Source organism: Procambarus clarkii, chromosome 59 (assembly GCF_040958095.1).
Source record: "Procambarus clarkii isolate CNS0578487 chromosome 59, FALCON_Pclarkii_2.0, whole genome shotgun sequence".
Classification (NCBI taxonomy): Eukaryota; Metazoa; Arthropoda; class Malacostraca; order Decapoda; family Cambaridae; genus Procambarus; species Procambarus clarkii.
Genome location: NC_091208.1, coordinates 29,022,227 through 29,036,307, shown reverse-complemented (window position 1 = coordinate 29,036,307; position 14,081 = coordinate 29,022,227).

Sequence of the window (14,081 nt, the reverse complement as noted above, 5' to 3'; positions counted from 1 at the left end):
TGACTTCTGATTGGAAGACACAGGTATGCTTTTTATTTTCTCTCTTCTCTCTTTTATTTTCCTTCCCTTTCATTCTCTGCCGTAGATGTACATTTACGTATACAGTAGAGTGAAGGGAAGGGGCCCACTGGGAAGCGTGTCAAGGAAAACCCAGCACAAGACGCTGCCAGAGTAGCAGGCACCGGCCCTGTCAACGAGAGCAGCAGAGTCTTTGCCTGCTTTCTTTCTCTCTCTCTGTGTGTAATTGATGTTGGTGCACACGGTGTACTTTACCCACACCCGGGCGCCTGGGGTTTATAAGTCAAACTTGGTATAGGGAGGCCTCTAGACTTCCTGTTGGTTCAGTAAAATCCCAGTTTGTACAACTTATACCAAGTGAAGGGGTGACAGTGGTAGAGGTTGTGGTTGGCAGCACACTCGTTGCAGGTTCCAGTCACTTAAGAGCTCCAGTTGATTTTCTCAATAACTTGTTTGTTAGCTTTCAATGCTTCTACAATCCAACACGCTCTCGCAAACAAATTTATATCTCATTATGTGATTGGTTACTATTATTTTGGGGGGAATTGGGAGGTGGGGGTCTTTAACCTTTAAAGAGTGACTACCATCATATGTTGATCCTCAAACCAATGTACTTATCGTAGTGTGCCGATTTTAGATATTACTGCCTGAATTTTAAACTGATATTATATTATATTATATATATATGAGAAGAATAACCACATGTGAAAAATAGAGAATGCTTAACACGTTTTCGGCTAATTCGCCTTCATCAGAGCAAAGTAGAATGAAGATCTTCATTCTACTTTGGCCAAACGGGTAAATCGTTACATTCACCTTTAAAACCACTTTCTTATTCGATTCCAACAGTCCAACATTCTAGTGCATTGTATTTACATTCCAGGTTATATAATCGTGCTATCAACTTGAGAAGGGCAAAACGCACTGCTCTGTATAGGTGGTTTGTTGAGTGAAGTTAAGAAAAACGAAAAAGAAAGAAAAAAAGAAATACTGTAATCTAGTTCTTCAATAGTTCACTTGTCTTTTATATTTATACTACAGTATTCTTACCCTATGAGACAGGGAGAGGTTTATTCTCACATTGATGATGTAGTGACCTGTTTTTCCCTTGAGACTGGCCACCTGTGCCTGTGGGTCAGGTGACCTCTTGACCATTCTTTTCTTCTCTATTGAAATTCTGTCGTGCTCTCATGATGGCCACATGGCTGAAAAAGCACTAAGCATTCTTCTATTTTTCAACCTGATTTTCCGCATACTTGGAGTAACAACCGCATTCAATCCGCACACAACTCATGATCGTTGTTACATATAGTTATAATAAATACATCTATATGGATGTAATGGATTTAACCAAAACCAATAAAAATTATGTAATCATTTTACCATTACTTGCTATACAATATGGTTATCCCATATCATGTACTAGTTGTTTGTGATTGCTGTAAAATAGTAGTTTGGTCTTTCCTGCCAGTATATAAACCAACACTCCCTGACAGAATAACAGAAAAGTTGTGGGGTTGTAAGACACTTCCTCTAAGCTGTGTCATCAACAGATTTACATGCAATACAATATTAGGGGTACATATTTCATTGGAGGCCTATATTCGGTATTAAATCACACTTTTCGTCAATCGTGTATTCATAGATCGAGTTATTTCACACTGCATAAAGTGAAACATTGAACATAAAACTATCAAACTTGCCTGTCTCTCCTCACCCCTATGCAATGGGCCAGCAAATTGCTTATTTCTTGTTGACGGATCCAATGGGGCTACCTGGCTCCCTCCTAACATACATGCCAGAAAAAAACTATTTTTTCCACTTCCCTTCCCTTTTGCATGTCAATATATTATTCTATGAGAACAAATTTATTATTACTATTTTATGCAAAAGTGAGGTGACAATTTTGATTATTGTCACTCTTTATGGTTTAAACACCCCCAGGGTACTAACATGGAGTTAACATAAGTACAGTACTACTGTGCATACAGTATGATATTTCCTAACATACAATATTGTACATCTTAAGTGTAAACAATTAACATGTGTGATAATGAATCATGTTCATTTAGCTACATTAGTTATTCAAATATATTTTGAAAGTGTATATGTACATTTCATTTTGTTTCAATTAATCACTTTTCAATTATTTTTTAAATTTTAATGGGTAAACAACAGCTGGTACAGTACTTTTAGGATACAAATATTCACGGACATAATAAAAATAGTTATTTTCTTATCCCAACTCTTATGTGACCCATAAAAATCCATGCTCCGATCTATGCATTGTAGCAAAGTTCCACATTATTTAAGATCCCCTTGGCTTGCGATGATTTCAGGGCTCAACGTCCCCACTGCCCAGTCCCCGGGAAAGCCTCCTACCTTGAATCAAACACTTTAAACTATATCCTGGATATAGTTTAAACTCCTGGAGTTATATCCAGGAGTTCCAGATATCTGGCACATCTTGAGACCTAATTACTTGAGATACATAGGGTTTCAATGTTATTAACTTTAATAAAAAAAAATTAAAGAACACTAAGAGGAAAATAGATGTTTGTTTGTAAAACAAACTTCAACATCTTGAGAGCACTTCAACATCTCATTCCAACACAAGTAAATATCATAAATATCACTCCATAAAATGCTTAGAATTATCATTAAACATTAAAGTAGATTTCTGCAAACAAACTGGTTGAGTTAAATATTAAACATTAAAAGAAACCTTAGATTGCCTTAAAGAGGCCCACAAATTCAATGCTTTCCTCTATACTATCTGAAACAAGACTACCTAATTCACTGCCTCCAAATATTAAAAGCTTTGCAAAATACTGGCGAAAATAAAATTATAGGTACAGAATTTGTTATGCACTTGTAATACTTAAAGAGCTGTCTGCATATGAATCCTTATATAAGGAACATAAGAGTGGTTACAAGGCCTGTTTTCATACAAAATTTAAAGTTATTAATCATTGGAAGGAGACAATGGATCAAGTTCACACGTAACAGTTTCAATTATGGGAGAGACATAGGTAACGGAAGAGGAGTCCGGGTCCAAATCTGTTGAGGCTCGGATATACTGAGGAGAGGCAGAAATATATTGAGGAGAGGCAGGAGTATATCGAGGAGAGGCAGGAGTATATTGAGGAGAGGCAGGAGTATATCGAGGAGAGGCAGGAGTGTATCGAGGAGAGGCAGGAGTATACCGAGGAGGGGCAGGAGTATACCGAGGAGAGGTGGCAGAAGCATATCGAGGAGAGGCAGGGGTATATCGGTGGGAGGCAGTAGTGTTTCGAGGGGAGGAAGGAGCGTACCGAGAAGAGACGTGGGTACGTGGAGAATACGTAACAGATACCTGAGGAACGGGCATTTCCCTTTCTTTCTTAATACCCTCAATGATTTGAGCACGATGCACAGTCATATGAGCATTTAAATTACCCTTTGTAGATGAACGATAATCACAGTGACAGCAAGCAAAAGGCTTCTCTCCCGTGTGCTTGCGAATGTGTGTTCTCAAGCTTCCCTTCTGAGTAGTGCAGAATGAACAATGCGGGCACTGAAAAGGCTTCTCCCCAGTGTGAGTTCGCATATGATTCTTGAGATTAGTAGTAACATTTGTGGAGTAAGGACAGAAGGAGCACTGATGCATCTTGCTGGTGCTGTGGCCCTTCCCAGATGCTGTGGTTCTGCTCTCGCCATGCCAAGGTCCATCATTGTTGAGCCCCACCTGTAGGGGACGCCCATCTTGCTAATCATTAATATTATATATATAGGCATCTAGGGTCTTAGTCTCTGCAAATGAGTAATGTTGTAACAGTCTTAAGAAAAAACATTATACTGTACTAACAATTCAGTCTTAACTACCATTTACCTTGTTTGCACAGTATTCCCAAATATAAAACATGTACACATGTTAATTAAATTACTTCAATAGAATTCCAAATGACATGAGCTATCGTACATCGGTTAGGAAATGATGATAATTCAATATTCTAACAAAATACAAGTTCTAATGACATATAACTGAAATAAACTTAGGAAAATTAAATGTTTAATGTTGCCCTGCTAATTGACACAAAATATTAATTAATAAATATGTATGGCTTCATTCTTATTCTGATGCTTCACTCTTTATAGCACACATCGCTGAGCGCTCCAACTCCAAAACATATGATATCCCACTCTCACAAACATATTCAAACTACTGTATTGCATTCTCACCTCTCGTTATTAAAAACAAGCAAGATGTTGCTATCAGGAAAATGATCAATAATCACAATATGGATATTTTCATAACGATAAATTTACCAGTAAACTGTACTATAACGGGGCAAATGAACATACCAGCACCGTATAACATTAAACTCGCACCAACAATCCATGTTAATACCATTCTTACAGGTACACACACACACCATACAAAGTAATGCATATATATGCAAGGGAAGAAAATGCTCACACATAAGCATGATTGTAACCCGACATCAAACGCACACAAAAACTGACCTGCTAATTAAATAATAGCTTGCAAAGCATGTTTATGACAGCAAGAATGATAAATAACAAACACCTGAACATTTATAAAAATGCCAAGATTCACATTTGTTTCAATATACTGCATTTCTCAACTACCTTAAACAAATGATACAAATATGATAATACATCTCGAGGGATGTAATGGAGATAGCAAAATTTGTTCATGGGACTTGGTCATCATTTTTAATTGCTTACTGTGCAAAGAGGTTATTATGTACTAGCAGTCTGCAAATATCATCAAATAACAATTTGGTCTTTCCCACCAGTGGTTGAATTTATCTCTGGATGGAATATCTACACAGCATAGAAGCAAAGGAGTGGGCTGCAATGTTGCTCCACAGTTTAAAAGAACTGTGCCAAGGATAGGTTTGTTATGTAGGTGTACATACTGTATTACATTATAGGTTTATATATACAGTAGTACTCAAGTAACTGTTTTGTAAAATATGTGTACTGTTCCTAAAAAATGTTATTCAACGCAAAGCATATATACTGTAGTGTAAACCAATAAGTGAAGCCACGAACAAGAAAAAAACCAACTTGCTTATTCGAACACACACTCGTCCCTATACCACGAGTCACCAAATTGCACCTTTAGTGCTGAAACAAGCAATGATCACGCCACCTGTCTATTGTGTACACTTCAAATAATCTGTCTTTTTCCATTTAAATGTATCAGTCTATAAGAACTTTTTTGCATGGGTGGAGTTGCACTTTTTGATGATAGCTGCTCTATAAGGGTTAACAACCTAATCGACTGAAGCCACACAAGTAACTCAAATATTCAAGAACAATTCACCTCCATTAGAGCAAAGCAGGAAGTTGCATTCACAAAACTTCTTTGCTTATATCTGAATGATTACTTAAAACATGCCTCTGTAGATTTCCTTTTTGAGAAGAGAAATAGGAACAATGAGCACAACCATATGGTTTTTCACCAGTATGAGTACGAATGTGAGCCTTTACAGTTTCTTTCTGAGCTGTGCGAAAAGGGCAATATGGACAAGAGAATGGTTTCTCTCCTGTGTGAGTACGAGCATGTTTCTTGAGATTAGTTGTGACATAAGTAGAGTAAGGACAGTAGGGACACTGATGTATCTTGTTTCTGAAGTTGAGCCCAGTCCAAACTGCAGAGACTCTGCTACAGCCAGTCTTCTGACCACCACTGAACGCCCCTACCTGTAGGGTACGGCCATCTTACTACAAGAAAATACTAATAATCCAGAAATATTCTTTATTGCAAATATAGTTAAGAGTGTGCCATGAACTGCATAATTAATAAAAATAAACCATTTTATTTTCATCAACCTAAATCATAACTTGTGTACAGCTGCAGACTTTTGCAAGACAACTAAATATGATTTGAGAAAGGAAATTTTTATATTATCAATGTTATAGTAAATGAAATGTATGATTTTATTCAATTTGCCTTTTTTGCACTTTTATAAAAAAAATCTTTACACTGTACTGTACTTGTTAAATAACAGATTTACATATAAAATAAGTTTGATTTTGTTAATCATAGAAAAAATAATTTTAAATTTTAAGTTAAATGAAGATTTTTAAACTAAAGTACCTAATTACGTATTCACATTTAAGTAAAAAAACAAATAAATGAATACTGTACACAAAGTACAGGAAAGAAATTCAACATCTCTCTAGCTTCAGTGGAAAAAATCTAAGCTACAAGCTATTCCTTTACCTAAGAAATTCTCCCCAAAAGAGTGGCTACATACAGCAATGCAACCAAAGAAATTTGTTCTGTTCCTATTAAACCTTTCTGATGCAATACCATTATTTTGGCCCCTGTCCCCACCAAGGATCAAAAGGCAGAAAGAAAAGAAAAAAATACTTGCATTTCAAATAAGAAAAGAAAGATTCTCTCCTGCTTGTGACATTTAAAAAATAAATGACTATTTTCAATTAGAAAATATGGTAGAAGTAACACAAAACTAGGCTATATATATTTAGAGTATATACTGTATTATACGGAATATATATTGTATACTATTCCCAAAACAAATACCGATTTACTCGTGTAAAATAAATACAGTAATCAATTGTTAAATAATTACTTTTTATGTAATGAATTTAGATAACTTTTATGGGTCATCATTAACCAATGCACTGCGCCCCCCAACAAAACATAGGATATGGCCGATAGCCAACAGAAGCGATGTTAGTATATCATAGGATTCAAACGTGTGCCCAATAGGTTGGGTACGAAATGGGTGCCCGAGGCCTTCAGTGAGAGGCAGCTATCTGGAAAATGATTCCCAGCATGCCCCAGGGATGTGCGTTGGCTCAGTTCTGAGTGAGCGACCATTGATGGCGCACATGCCTCTGGCTCCCAATCCCCTGTCAAACACGGTGTTGAAAGATCACTCTGACGGTGAAATTCAGACATTATTGTTTGAAGAAGATTCGGGTACTGTAGTAATATTTATGAAGCAAAGCACGATAAAGACCTAACACAAGTGTCAGATGCAAGTGATACAGAACGGATGAGAACGATACAGCGAATGTATCCAGAGGGAGAGCACCAGGTGTCCTGCGGCCTCCCAGGCCATCGCCCTCACCATTATCATCAACAGCAGTGCCATCCTCAATTTTTGAATAAAGTGATACTATAGATGAATCATTTTCTGGGTTCAGTGACGCAACTGGAACTTATTGCAGTTGGCTTATTACTTACTTCACGAATGATACGACGGAAGGACACCACTGTGACTGAATTGCATGTATTCACCTAGTTGTGCTGGCGGGGGGTTGAGCTCTGCTCTTTCGGCACGCCTCTCAACTGTCAAATTATCAACTTTTTTTTTTCTCCCCACACACACAGAAAGCAGCCTATAACAGCTGAAACTCCCAGGTACCTATTTACTGCTAGGTGAATAGGGGGCATCAGGGTGAAAGAAACTCTGCCCATTTATTTTTATGCCTCTGCCGGGGATCAAACCTAGAACCTTAGGACTACGAATACCGAGTGCTATCCACTCAGCCATCGGGCCCAGTCCTGAATGAGTCTTTTTAACATGAAGAAAGCCTTTACATACCAAAAGGCTTTGCCTAAGATTGTAAAACAACAATTTGCTTAAATATATAGTATATACTATACATATTATATATTTAGGGGGTACCACCTATGGTTGCATTTAGTATAGGGACCCTCCACCTCGAAGAGGATGATATGCAGCATCTGCGGAAGCCTTGTGGGGCACCCGCATACACACACACATTGTTTTCTCTTACCAATCCTCTATATTTTTATATTTTGTCATTTTATTTTATTTAAAATTTAATTTCACAATAAGGGTTACAACATTGGTTACATGCAAGGTACAAGGTTACTTGTCACAGGTTGTTGTGTTCCTCCAGCTCCTCAGATGGCGGGCAGACACCATGGATGCCGTGGATATTTCCTCATTGGATGGCCACACTAAGGTGCTGAAAGAGGAAACTGGCGGCTCTAGGGTCTCTAGTTGTTTCAATTAGCTTAGAACCCAACTCCTTAAAAAAACTAGCAGCACTTTTACCCCACTTTTAGTATATATATACAGTAGAACCTCGAGTGACGAGCGCCTCAATTGGCGAGCAATCTGGGTAACGAGCGCCCCAATTCCCGACAATTCGTCTCGTTCGGTGAGCGTTCGTTTGAATAACGACACCACCACATGGTGGGGTCGCGCTTCTTCTCGCACGCTTCTGACTATGCAAATAAATTACCTTTTTTGTTTAAAGATGCTAATGATGCTGGGATGTAAAGGGGTGACTGCTGTGATGTTGCAAAGTTTAACAGGCTGTTGTATGGAGCGGCCCGCAGGCCCACATAGCCACCACAGCCCAGTTGGTCCGGCACTCCTTGACGAAAACTACCTAGTTTAATCTTGAAGCTGTCCACAGTTGTTCTGGCACTATTTCTTTTACTCGCTAGGAGGCTGTTGAACAACCGTGGATGATGTTTATACAGCACAGTGTTCTCTGATTGTGCCTATGGCACCTCTGCTCTTCACTGGTTCTATTCTGCATTTTCTTCCATTCGTTCACTCCAATTTGTTCTTATTTTACTGTGTAGATGTGGGACCTGGCCCTCCAGTATTTTCTATGTGTATATTATTTGGTATCTCTCTCGTCTCCTTTCTAGTGGGTACATTTGGAGAGCTTTGAGATGATCCCAATAATTTATATGCTTTATTGCATCTGTTATGAACACACATACACCAGTATGATCATACTGAGGCTGGTGTATGATGTGCTCAAAGTATATAGTGATATCTTGGCTGATTAGCCTAGTATCATGAATATTGTAATTATTAGTGAATCTTTTTTGACAGTAGATTATTGTTAATTTGTGTATTGACACTGTATGTCATACTTAACCAAGTCAAATATATTTCTGTATCAAAGTTGTATGGAATGTATTTGTGGATATACATTAGATGTCAAATGTGCATAGCAGTACCCTAATGTCATGCTAGCTTGAAAAACATCCTAGTACAGTATGTGTATTGTATGTAATGCTACATAAATGCTGTATAGGTAACATTATGTGGACCATGATGGAGAATGTATACATATAGTTTTCATATGTACTGTATTACTCACCTATATACTGTGTAATTTCCATTTCAGAGCTGTTCCTTGCATTGTCCTCTGGTCGTGACATTAAATGAAATTATGACACTGTGAAATGTGTTCCACCTAAACAAGCTTTTGATACACATGTTGTATACTGTATATCTACTTTATTTTGTATTCTTGTATACGTATGTATTAACAGTTGGCCAATGTCTTGAATCCTCCCTAAACCCCCCCCCCTCCCCCCACCGACTCACGCCAGTGTTACCATGTCTTACCAATACGAATTCTTTGTGTACATATTTCTATATCATGATAAATTATTTAATGTACCGAATTCTTATTATGTATTATGTATTATTATGTACGGTTGTGTATTATAATCTTTAATTTGTTGTATAGTAAATTAGAAGTTCATGATTGAGTTATGTCTGTAAATGAGCTTGAGAGATTTGAAAGAGGGGAGTCAATTGACTCATGGAGTTGGATCCACGGTTGCCTCCCGGCCAGCTTGGCTCAAGGCGCCACTACTCTCTGACCATCCCAGGCAAGCGCATCTGTGGCGTCTCGGTCCGATAATTGTGACCTTATTTGTGAACTGTGACTGCTAGATTAATTGTCATGTAACAGTATGTATTACCATGGATCATTTCTACTGTTGTTCATCATGTATACCAGGTAGTAGAGGTTTTATGTCTTTGTGAGGTGACATTCTGAGGAACTTAAGTAATGCCAGTGTGCTGTATGTGATATTGTTTCCTCATACCTCATGTGTTACTGGATGGTATACCACCACCCTGTATTGGTATTAGCAGCATATAGGCGCTAGTGTTCCATTGCACCAGGATAAAGCCTGGTGTCAGCTAGTGCTGACTGATGCAGTTTCCAGACCTGTAGTTGATGATCATGCCCAGTTGTCGAGAAGCTGGATAAAGTAATTGTGTGTGGATTAGTAGCTGGTTAATCTTTTAATGTTGTGTGTGTTTATATTAATACCAGTAAACTAGAATATTTTTTGCTAGCCTTTCATTCTCCTAGGACATTGATTGATATTTGGCCCAGGCTGTGTGTTCCAATGATGCTGAAGGTTACTCCGTCTCATAACTATAAAGTGGGGGGTCTTGTCCGTGTCTCCTAATAGTGAAATGGGGACACTGTCCATGGTTCATAACAGCATCTATGCATGCTGTGTATGTTCTCTGTATTCCCACTATTTCAGCAATCTCTCCTGCTCTGAAGGGGAAAGCAAGAACTGAGCAGTACTCAAGAAGGGACAGCACAAGTAATTTGAATACTCTAGTACAACCATTGTGATGGGATCCCTGAATTTGATATATGGCTGACCTATGCTTGAAACAATCGAGAACATAAAAATGATGGTAACTGCAGAAGGCCTATTGGCCCACAGGAGGCAGCTCATTTATATCCACCCAACCACATTCATATATATATGTCTAACATACACATGAAACAATCAAGGGATCCCACTTCTGTTATGTTATACAGTAATTGTTTTCACAAATCATCAACCCTGTTATCGTGCCAGTATTTACCCAGGTCTTTTCTTAAATCTAAACTTAGACAATTTATACCATTGTTTCGTGTTCTATTTTGTGTGATACTTTAATACCCTATTATTATCCTCTTTGTTATGCAAATTCATTGTACATGTTAGGTGTACAATTTTGTACACCTTATCATGTCACCCAAATACTTCACCTTCTAGGGAATGTAAATTAAGCTTTTATCATTCTTCTTTATATGACAGGGTTTCTAATTTGCTGGGTTAACTATCATCCTACACTGGATGTGTTCTAGTGAATTTATATCCATTCTATAGTATGGCGACCAAAACTGAACTGCATAATCTAAATGGGGCCTAACAAGAGCATGATAAAGCTAAAGAATAACACCAGGTGTTTTATTACTTACACTTCAAGAAATATATCCCAGTGTCATATTTGCCTTATTACAAACATTATGCATGGATTTTTTGGGTTTTAAATTCTTACTAATCATAACTCCCAGATCACTTTCATAAATCTCAAACACCATCTACCTCATATCTTGTAACTATCATTACCTAGTCTCAAAACCTTACATTTGTCAGCATTAAACTGCATCTGCCAATCTTTTGACCCATTCAAACCCTGTTTAGATCGTCTAGAAGTGATAGCGAATCTTTTTCCGTGTTTGCCTCCCCTACCAATTTTTGTATCGGCAAATTTGCAAATATTACTGCTCAAACCTGAATCTAAATCGTTTATATATTATATGAATAACAGAGGTCCCAGGACAAGGCCTTGAGGCACTCCACTTACATTTTCTTACTCTACCTTAACTCCATTTATACTAACTCTGTCTCCTTTGCGATAGCCATACCCTAATCCAATTTAATATAGCACCCCAATACCGTGAGCCTCTAAATTTTCATGGAGCTAATTGCTTTCATTATTGCATCTCTCCTCAGCTTGCATTATCAGAGACAATGCTTCTATAATGCACCGTGTTAGTGCATCACCACTGCTTTACTGTTGTAATCGACAACAAAATGAAGATTTTAGAAAACTATACTATTTTAAGATTCTCTTTACTGTATTACAATTTAACTGAAGCTAGATGACGTTTAGTGAAAACATCACAAACGATAAAGGTAAGGATAGGTATTTTTTAAGATATTACATTTTACACTTATGATAGGATATGGGCTATATGCATAATGTAACTTCACCCATTTACATGTGACTGTCCCTGAATGTTTATTTAAAAAAAAATTTAATCATTGGATTATAACACACACAGTAGATGAGATTATTTATTCTACAATTCTACACTGTATTATGTACTGTTTACATTTACCTTAAAAGCTTCATAGGAATGAATATTTATTGTACATACCGGTAGTAATTTTAAAAGCTAAATGAACAAACACAGTACAATGCTGACCTAAGTCTTGCAACAACTAAACACCTAAATAGCAAAGAGATTAAATAAATTATTTAACTGTGTGACGTGTCCATATGTGCGTATCTAGGCTCCCTTTATTTGAAGAGCGATAAGGGCACTGGGTACAAACGTAAGGCTTCTCTCCAGTATGTGTACGCATGTGCGTTTTAAGATTTGTCCTCTGGTTGGCACGGTATGGGCAATGCGGACACGAAAATGGCTTCTCTCCTGTGTGAACTCGCATGTGATTAATAAGGTTTGTAGTAACAGAGGTGTTATACAAACAGTATGGACATTGATGTGTCTTGCCAGAGGTGACGTGGGCCTTCCCGCCTCCTTTCGCTCCTCTCTCTCCAGTCCAGTGACAGGCACTTTCCAGCCCCACCTGTTGGGGACGCCCAACTTACTCAGGGTCATATTTAAATCAATATATTAACAAAAAATAAGTTAGACATAATTCATTACACCTATATTACATTGCTTAGGGCTCAAGTTCACAATTCCAAAATGATCATGCTTCAAGCAGCATTACTAAAATTAAATTAAATCCTAAGGGTTTTTCATTTACAGCAGATTTCACATAAACTGCCTAAAGAAAATATAATTTTATAATCCCAGCAAATTCTTATTCACAGCATTAAGACTACTACCCTTGGTCAAGTCAACCATCAAGAACCAACCGATCAAAAATAATACTGTGTAACTTAACAATATCTTTTATATTGTCCACATTCATTTAAAGATGCCCTTTTTTATGGAGTCATAAGCTATCCAATAACTAACCACCAATATAAGTAGCAATTTGCTGTTTTTTTCAGTTTAAATAAGTGAAAATATTTTTTTTTTTTTACTGTGAGACATACTACTGAAACCACATTTTAAAGTTCATAAAATTGTAAGTTAATAATTTTATTGTCTATAACTGCATTTGTTGCACCTAATTACGAGAAAGATTATTACTCGATTTTTGGATCCCAGTAATACAAAGATTTTGTCAATAAGTTTCAATGTTGATTTTATTATGAATAATGAAGGCTACAAATTTACAGTGCATAAACGTTTGCCCCGATATCTCGGAAAAATATTATTTCTAAGAGTTGTGTCATCTCTCTCCAATGCTGTGTGAAGGTCAGGGGTAGAGCCATCCTGCTGCCAGCAATGTATTTCAATAGCAGTTTCTGGTGTACTGCGAGTTGTTTCATGAAGTCAGTCAACCAGGGTATTTGTACACAAGAGCTTGCAATGAATCAAAGAAATAGTATGAAAGAAACCTTGATTCAAGTGTTTTGACATCATGAAACAAATCCCTTGTCCACTGGGTTCTCTGAGAAATCATGCACAACAGGGATACTTTTATTTGGTGTCCACCACACTACAAATTCAAGAAATGATGCGACAGGCCTACTCTTAATGCCAGGCATGCACATGAAGTTGAAGCATTTTACCTGTACAGGTACTACAAAAAAGAATCTGAATAATGAGTGCATTTAGTCTTGCACACACAGATGCACCAACATGTGTGTTCAATCACCCCCTCCCACAAACACATGAAACACACTTTTTTTATTAGACACATTGACCAGTCAATGTGTTAACTGCATGTGAAAACTATACTTCAATGGGGGGAACTTACAAACTTGTGAATGCACATTTACATAAAAGTTGCTGTAGGTGATAAAACAGATGGAGGGAGGAGAAGAGAGAGAAGAGTGAGAATGAGGAGCAGGCCGAGAAGGAGCCGAGAAGGAAGTAGGAATGAAGACTGAAAATGTAAACAAATGGGGAAGCATGAGAATGAGGCACATAGAATGAATGAGGCACAGAGAATGAGGCAAGCAAAAAAAGAGGGAGGAGAAGGATGGAGGTCAGAGGAAAGGAAAAATTATAAAATGAATAGAACTGGGGCACAGTGCAAAAGTCTTTGAGAGAGTGGAAGGGATTAATACACGTGGATGTTAAGGGGAAATAAAGAAGGTTTGAGGATTAGAAGAGGAGCAGAGTGA